This window comes from Ips typographus, linkage group LG13 (genome assembly GCF_016097725.1).
Source record: "Ips typographus isolate SLU linkage group LG13, UJ_Ityp_2.0, whole genome shotgun sequence".
Lineage (NCBI taxonomy): Eukaryota > Metazoa > Arthropoda > Insecta > Coleoptera > Curculionidae > Ips > Ips typographus.
In genome coordinates, this window is record NC_138434.1 from 4,178,273 (window position 1) to 4,184,323 (window position 6,051).

At 36.1% G+C, this 6,051-nt stretch overlaps 4 long non-coding RNA genes across 4 annotated transcripts; 2 read left to right on the forward strand and 2 right to left on the reverse strand.

Moving 5' to 3' along the window:
- Positions 1-1,749: 1,749 nt before the first annotated feature.
- On the reverse strand, positions 1,750-2,865 carry LOC145737165 (uncharacterized). The gene is made up of 3 exons (XR_014180296.1): positions 2,319-2,865; positions 1,892-2,189; positions 1,750-1,830 (listed from the first exon to the last, which is right to left on the reverse strand). It is a non-coding gene; the product is annotated as an uncharacterized LOC145737165 (long non-coding RNA).
- LOC145737166 (uncharacterized) lies at positions 2,558-3,235 on the forward strand. Its single transcript, XR_014180297.1, has 3 exons — positions 2,558-2,692; positions 2,756-2,910; positions 2,967-3,235. It is a non-coding gene; the product is annotated as an uncharacterized LOC145737166 (long non-coding RNA).
- A 38-nt stretch (positions 3,236-3,273) lies between these two features.
- On the reverse strand, positions 3,274-3,951 carry LOC145737167 (uncharacterized). The gene is made up of 3 exons (XR_014180298.1): positions 3,817-3,951; positions 3,599-3,753; positions 3,274-3,542 (listed from the first exon to the last, which is right to left on the reverse strand). It is a non-coding gene; the product is annotated as an uncharacterized LOC145737167 (long non-coding RNA).
- A 598-nt stretch (positions 3,952-4,549) lies between these two features.
- On the forward strand, positions 4,550-4,759 carry LOC145737168 (uncharacterized). Its single transcript, XR_014180299.1, has 2 exons — positions 4,550-4,618; positions 4,679-4,759. It is a non-coding gene; the product is annotated as an uncharacterized LOC145737168 (long non-coding RNA).
- The last annotated feature ends 1,292 nt before the right edge of the window (positions 4,760-6,051 follow it).

Here is a 6,051-nt window from a genome sequence, read left to right on the forward strand (position 1 = left end):
ACCGTGTAGAACAAACTAGATCGGCCTAACACTTCTTGAGTCACACTAAACCCTGAAGATTAGCCTAAAAGAGCTCAAAATCTTGTAATCTAACATTGCAAATTTTAGATCAGCCTGAAATTAGCCTAAAATGATCAAAATTAGCCTTAAATCTTCCTTAAAGCTAGTAAACTGTGTAAAACAAACTAGATCAGCCTAAAACTTCTTGATTCACACTAAACCCTGACGATTAGCCTAAAAGAGCTCAAAATCTTGTAATCTAACATTGCAAATTTTAGATCAGCCTGAAATTAGCCTAAAATGATCAAAATTAGCCTTAAATCTTCCTTAAAGCTAGTAAACTGTGTAAAACAAACTAGATCAGCCTAAAACTTCTTGATTCACACTAAACCCTGACGATTAGCCTAAAAGAGCTCAAAATCTTGTAATCTAACATTGCAAATTTTAGATCAGCCTGAAATTAGCATAAAATGATCAGAATTAGCCTTAAATCTTCCTTAAAGCTAGTAAACTGTGTAAAACAAACTAGATCAGCCTAAAACTTCTTGAGTCACACTAAACCCTGAATATTAGCCTAAAAGAGCTTAAAATCTTTTAATCTAAGTTTGCAAATCTTAGATCAGCCTGAAATTAGCATATAATGATCAGAATTAGCCTTAAATCTTCCTTAAAGCTAGTAAACTGTGTAAAACAAACTAGATCAGCCTAAAACTTCTTGAGTCACGCTAAAACCCTGAATATTAGCCTAAAAGAGCTTAAAATCTTTTAATCTAAGTTTGCAAATCTTAGATCAGCCTGAAATTAGCACAAAATGATCAGAATTAGCCTTAAATCTTCCTTAAAGCTAGTAAACTGTGTAAAACAAACTAGATCAGCCTAAAACTTCTTGATTCACACTAAACCCTGAAGATTAGCCTAAAAAAGCTTAAAATCTTTTAATCTAACTTTGCAAATCTTAGATCAGCTGGAAATTAGCATAAAATCATCATTATTACCCTAAAATCTTCCTTAAAGCTAGTACACTGTGTAAAACAAACTAGATCAGCCTAAAGCTTCATGAGTCACGCTAAAACCCTGAAAATTAGTCTAAAAGAGCTTAAAATCTTTTAATCTACCTTTGCAAATCTTAGATCAGCTTGAATTTAGCCTAAAATGATCAAAATTAGCCTTAAATCTTCCTTAAAGCTAGTAAACTGTGTAAAACAAACTAGATCAGCCTAAAACTTCTTGAGTCACGCTAAAACCCTGAATATAGGCCTAAAAGAGCTTAACATTTTTTAATCAAACTTTGCAAATCTTAGATCAGCCTGAAATTAGCCTAAAATGATCATAATTAGCATAAAATCTTCCTTAAAGCTAGTACACTGTGTAAAACAAACTAGATCGGCCTAAAACTTCTTGAGTCACACTAAACCCCGAAGATTAGCCTAGAAGAGCTTTAAAATCTTTTAATCAAACTTTGCAAATCTTAGATCAGCTTGAAATTAGCATAAAATGATCATAATTAGCCTAAAATCTTCCTTAAAGCTAGTACACCGTGTAAAACAAACTAGATCGGCCTAAAACTTCTTGAGTCACACTAAAGCCTGAAGATTAGCCTAAAAGAGCTCAAAATCTTGTAATCTAACTTTGCAAATCTTAGATCAGCCTGAAATTAGCCTAAAATGATCATAATTAGCATAAAATCTTCCTTAAAGCTAGTACACTGTGTAAAACAAACTAGATCATAAGTGAAATCAAAACTCAGAGTCGATCTCCACAAATATTTATTAAAAAGGCTGTTAATTTCCTAACATGTTTCGGGTGTATTCAGACACCCATCTTCAGAGGCTGTAAGTTATACAGTGTGTTAATTAAAAACTTTTAAAAAACTAAGGATATGGAAGCCTACCTTAACTAGATCACTAGTCTGCTGACTGTCATTCTAAAAGGGGGGACAGCTGAACCCAAATGTACCAAGGTGGTTTTTATTCTGCACGGGGGAAAAAACCTTGATCAAAAACCCAGTTCTGGTATAGAGGTGACAGGTTGCTCCGTTTTTTATTCTCGAAGGGGAAAAAAAAACTTAATCAAAACCCAGTGTTGATGTCAAAAAGTGAAGTTACTAGCTCAGTTTTTATTCTTTAAGGGGAAAAAACTTTTTAATCAAAACCCGAAGAAGTTGAATGATGTAAAAACTGCATGTCTATCTGTAATAAAAAGCATGAGTAGAAATAGGATGTCCTGAAGGGGTGTATATGTAATGGGGGGAGATAAATTAAGGTCAAAAGATAAAATGAAGATAAGTCAAAAAGGGGGGGCTAAACTGCATATCTTACCTGAGGAGACCAAATGGACACGAAAGGGACGTCACACAACAAAAAACCGCGGTGGACACTCACAAGTTCAACATTAAACAAATTAAAATGAGGGCGACTTTCCCTTTGTCACTGTGGAGGTGTGACCGTGCAGGGCAACATGGCTTGGGTGCAGCAGGACATGGAGTGGCCAAAATGGCTTCCAACCCACGCCAAGGGCAGGTTGCAGGAAGCGGAAGTCTAGGGGGCAGCAACATATTGCCAAATTCGAAAAAACCGAAAAACCAAATCTCCTAGAGAACTGAAAAGGTCAAAAACCCCCAGAGCCGGACATGACAGACAGCTGACAGCAGACAATACATGTGTGATCGGTCCACTCATCAAAACAATACAGTGTAAACAAATAAAGTTAGGTTAAATTAGCACTTAACACTAATTATCCTACGGCCTAATTATAGGTTTTACAAATAATACAATGGTTAATCAACAAATGAAAGCAAAGAAAGAAAAAACCAAAATTAAAATTAGATTAACATTAAGCAATGAGCAACCTTCAACCTGGGGACACAAAAGCACAGATTAAACACCGTTCTTGAGCACAGGCGAAGCAAACGTAAGTATCAAACAGTGGGTATTGATTAAGGGTAAATGGGGGGAAATCTAATGTAGGGAGGCGGGAAAAGTCTGGGAAACTAGAAATTGAGGGATCTGAAGAAAGGAGTGGAGCTATGTCTAAGCTGGTCATTAAGGCAGACCACCTTATCGTTGGATGAAGCCTTGTGGATTTCAAGGACCTCCAGAAGGTCCAGCAGATTGCCTTTTCCACAGAAATGGAGGGGCTTAAAGCCCTCATCAACGTTGAAAGTATGGTTATTAAGGCGAAGGTGGCGTGAAAATAGTGATTTCATGTAGCTAGTGTTCAAATTTGGGTTGTTAATAAATTTTTCAATTCAAAAATTTTTCAATTCAAAAATTTATTAACAACCCAAATTTGAACACTAGCTACATGAAATCACTATTTTCACGCCACCTTCGCCTTAATAACCATACTTTCAACGTTGATGAGGGCTTTAAGCCCCTCCATTTCTGTGGAAAAGGCAATCTGCTGGACCTTCTGGAGGTCCTTGAAATCCACAAGGCTTCATCCAACGATAAGGTGGTCTGCCTTAATGACCAGCTTAGACATAGCTCCACTCCTTTCTTCAGATCCCTCAATTTCTAGTTTCCCAGACTTTTCCCGCCTCCCTACATTAGATTTCCCCCCATTTACCCTTAATCAATACCCACTGTTTGATACTTACGTTTGCTTCGCCTGTGCTCAAGAACGGTGTTTAATCTGTGCTTTTGTGTCCCCAGGTTGAAGGTTGCTCATTGCTTAATGTTAATCTAATTTTAATTTTGGTTTTTTCTTTCTTTGCTTTCATTTGTTGATTAACCATTGTATTATTTGTAAAACCTATAATTAGGCCGTAGGATAATTAGTGTTAAGTGCTAATTTAACCTAACTTTATTTGTTTACACTGTATTGTTTTGATGAGTGGACCGATCACACATGTATTGTCTGCTGTCAGCTGTCTGTCATGTCCGGCTCTGGGGGTTTTTGACCTTTTCAGTTCTCTAGGAGATTTGGTTTTTCGGTTTTTTCGAATTTGGCAATATGTTGCTGCCCCCTAGACTTCCGCTTCCTGCAACCTGCCCTTGGCGTGGGTTGGAAGCCATTTTGGCCACTCCATGTCCTGCTGCACCCAAGCCATGTTGCCCTGCACGGTCACACCTCCACAGTGACAAAGGGAAAGTCGCCCTCATTTTAATTTGTTTAATGTTGAACTTGTGAGTGTCCACCGCGGTTTTTTGTTGTGTGACGTCCCTTTCGTGTCCATTTGGTCTCCTCAGGTAAGATATGCAGTTTAGCCCCCCCTTTTTGACTTATCTTCATTTTATCTTTTGACTTTAATTTATCTCCCCCCATTACATATACACCCCTTCAGGACATCCTATTTCTACTCATGCTTTTTATTACAGATAGACATGCAGTTTTTACATCATTCAACTTCTTCGGGTTTTGATTAAGTTTTTTCCCCCTTAAAGAATAAAAACTGAGCTAGTAACTTCACTTTTTGACATCAACACTGGGTTTTGATTAAGTTTTTTTTCCCCTTTGAGAATAAAAAACGGAGCAACCTGTCACCTCTGTACCAGAACTGGGTTTTTGATCAAGGTTTTTTCCCCCGTGCAGAATAAAAAAAAACCACCTTGGTACATTTGGGTTCAGCTGTCCCCCCTTTTAGAATGACAGTCAGCAGACTAGTGATCTAGTTAAGGTAGGCTTCCATATCCTTAGTTTTTAAAAGTTTTTAATTAACACACTGTATAACTTACAGCCTCTGAAGATGGGTGTCTGAATACGCCCGAAACATGTTAGGCAATTAACAACCTTTTTAATAAATATTTGTGGAGATCGACTCTGAGTTTTGATTTCACTTACCCTGAAGATTAGCCTAAAAAAGCTTAAAATCTTTTAATCTAACTTTGCAAATCTTAGATCAGCTTGAAATTTGCATAAAATGATCATAATTAGCCTAAAATCTTCCTTAAAGCTAGTACACCGTGTAAAACAAACTAGATGGGCCTAAAACTTCTTGAGTCACACTAAACCCTGAATATTAGCCTAAAAGAGCTTAAAATCTTGTAATCTAACATTGCAAATCTTAGATCAGCTTGAAATTAGCATAAAATGATCAGAAATAGCCTTAAATCTTCCTTAAAGCTAGTAAACTGTGTAAAACAAACTAGATCAGCCTAAAACTTCTTGAGTCACGCTAAAACCCTGAATATAGGCCTAAAAGAGCTTAACATTTTTTAATCAAACTTTGCAAATCTTAGATCAGCCTGAAATTAGCCTAAAATGATCATAATTAGCCTAAAATCTTCCTTAAAGCTAGTACACTGTGTAAAACAAACTAGATCGGCCTAAAACTTCTTGAGTCACACTAAACCCTGAAGATTAGCCTAAAAAAGCTTAAAATCTTTTAATCTAACTTTGCAAATCTTAGATCAGCTTGAAATTAGCATAAAATGATCATAATTAGCCTAAAATATTCCTTAAAGCTAGTACACACTGTAAAACAAACTAGATCGGCCTAAAACTTCTTGAGTCACACTAAACCCTGAAAATTAGCCTAAAAGAGCTCAAAATCTTGTAATCTAACATTGCAAATCTTAGATCAGCCTGAAATTAGCATAAAATGATCAGAAATAGCCTTAAATCTTCCTTAAAGCTAGTAAACTGTGTAAAACAAACTAGATCAGCCTAAAACTTCTTGAGTCACGCTAAAACCCTGAATATAGGCCTAAAAGAGCTTAACATTTTTTAATCAAACTTTGCAAATCTTAGATCAGCCTGAAATTAGCCTAAAATGATCATAATTAGCATAAAATCTTCCTTAAAGCTAGTACACTGTGTAAAACAAACTAGATCGGCCTAAAACTTCTTGAGTCACACTAAACCCTGAAGATTAGCCTAGAAGAGCTTTAAAATCTTTTAATCAAACTTTGCAAATCTTAGATCAGCTTGGAATTAGCATAAAATGATCATAATTAGCCTAAAATCTTCCTTAAAGCTAGTACACCGTGTAAAACAAACTAGATCGGCCTAAAACTTCTTGAGTCACACTAAACCCTGAATATTAGCCTAAAAGAGCTTAAAATCTTTTAATCTAAGTTTGCAAATCTTAGATCAGCCTGAAATTAGCAT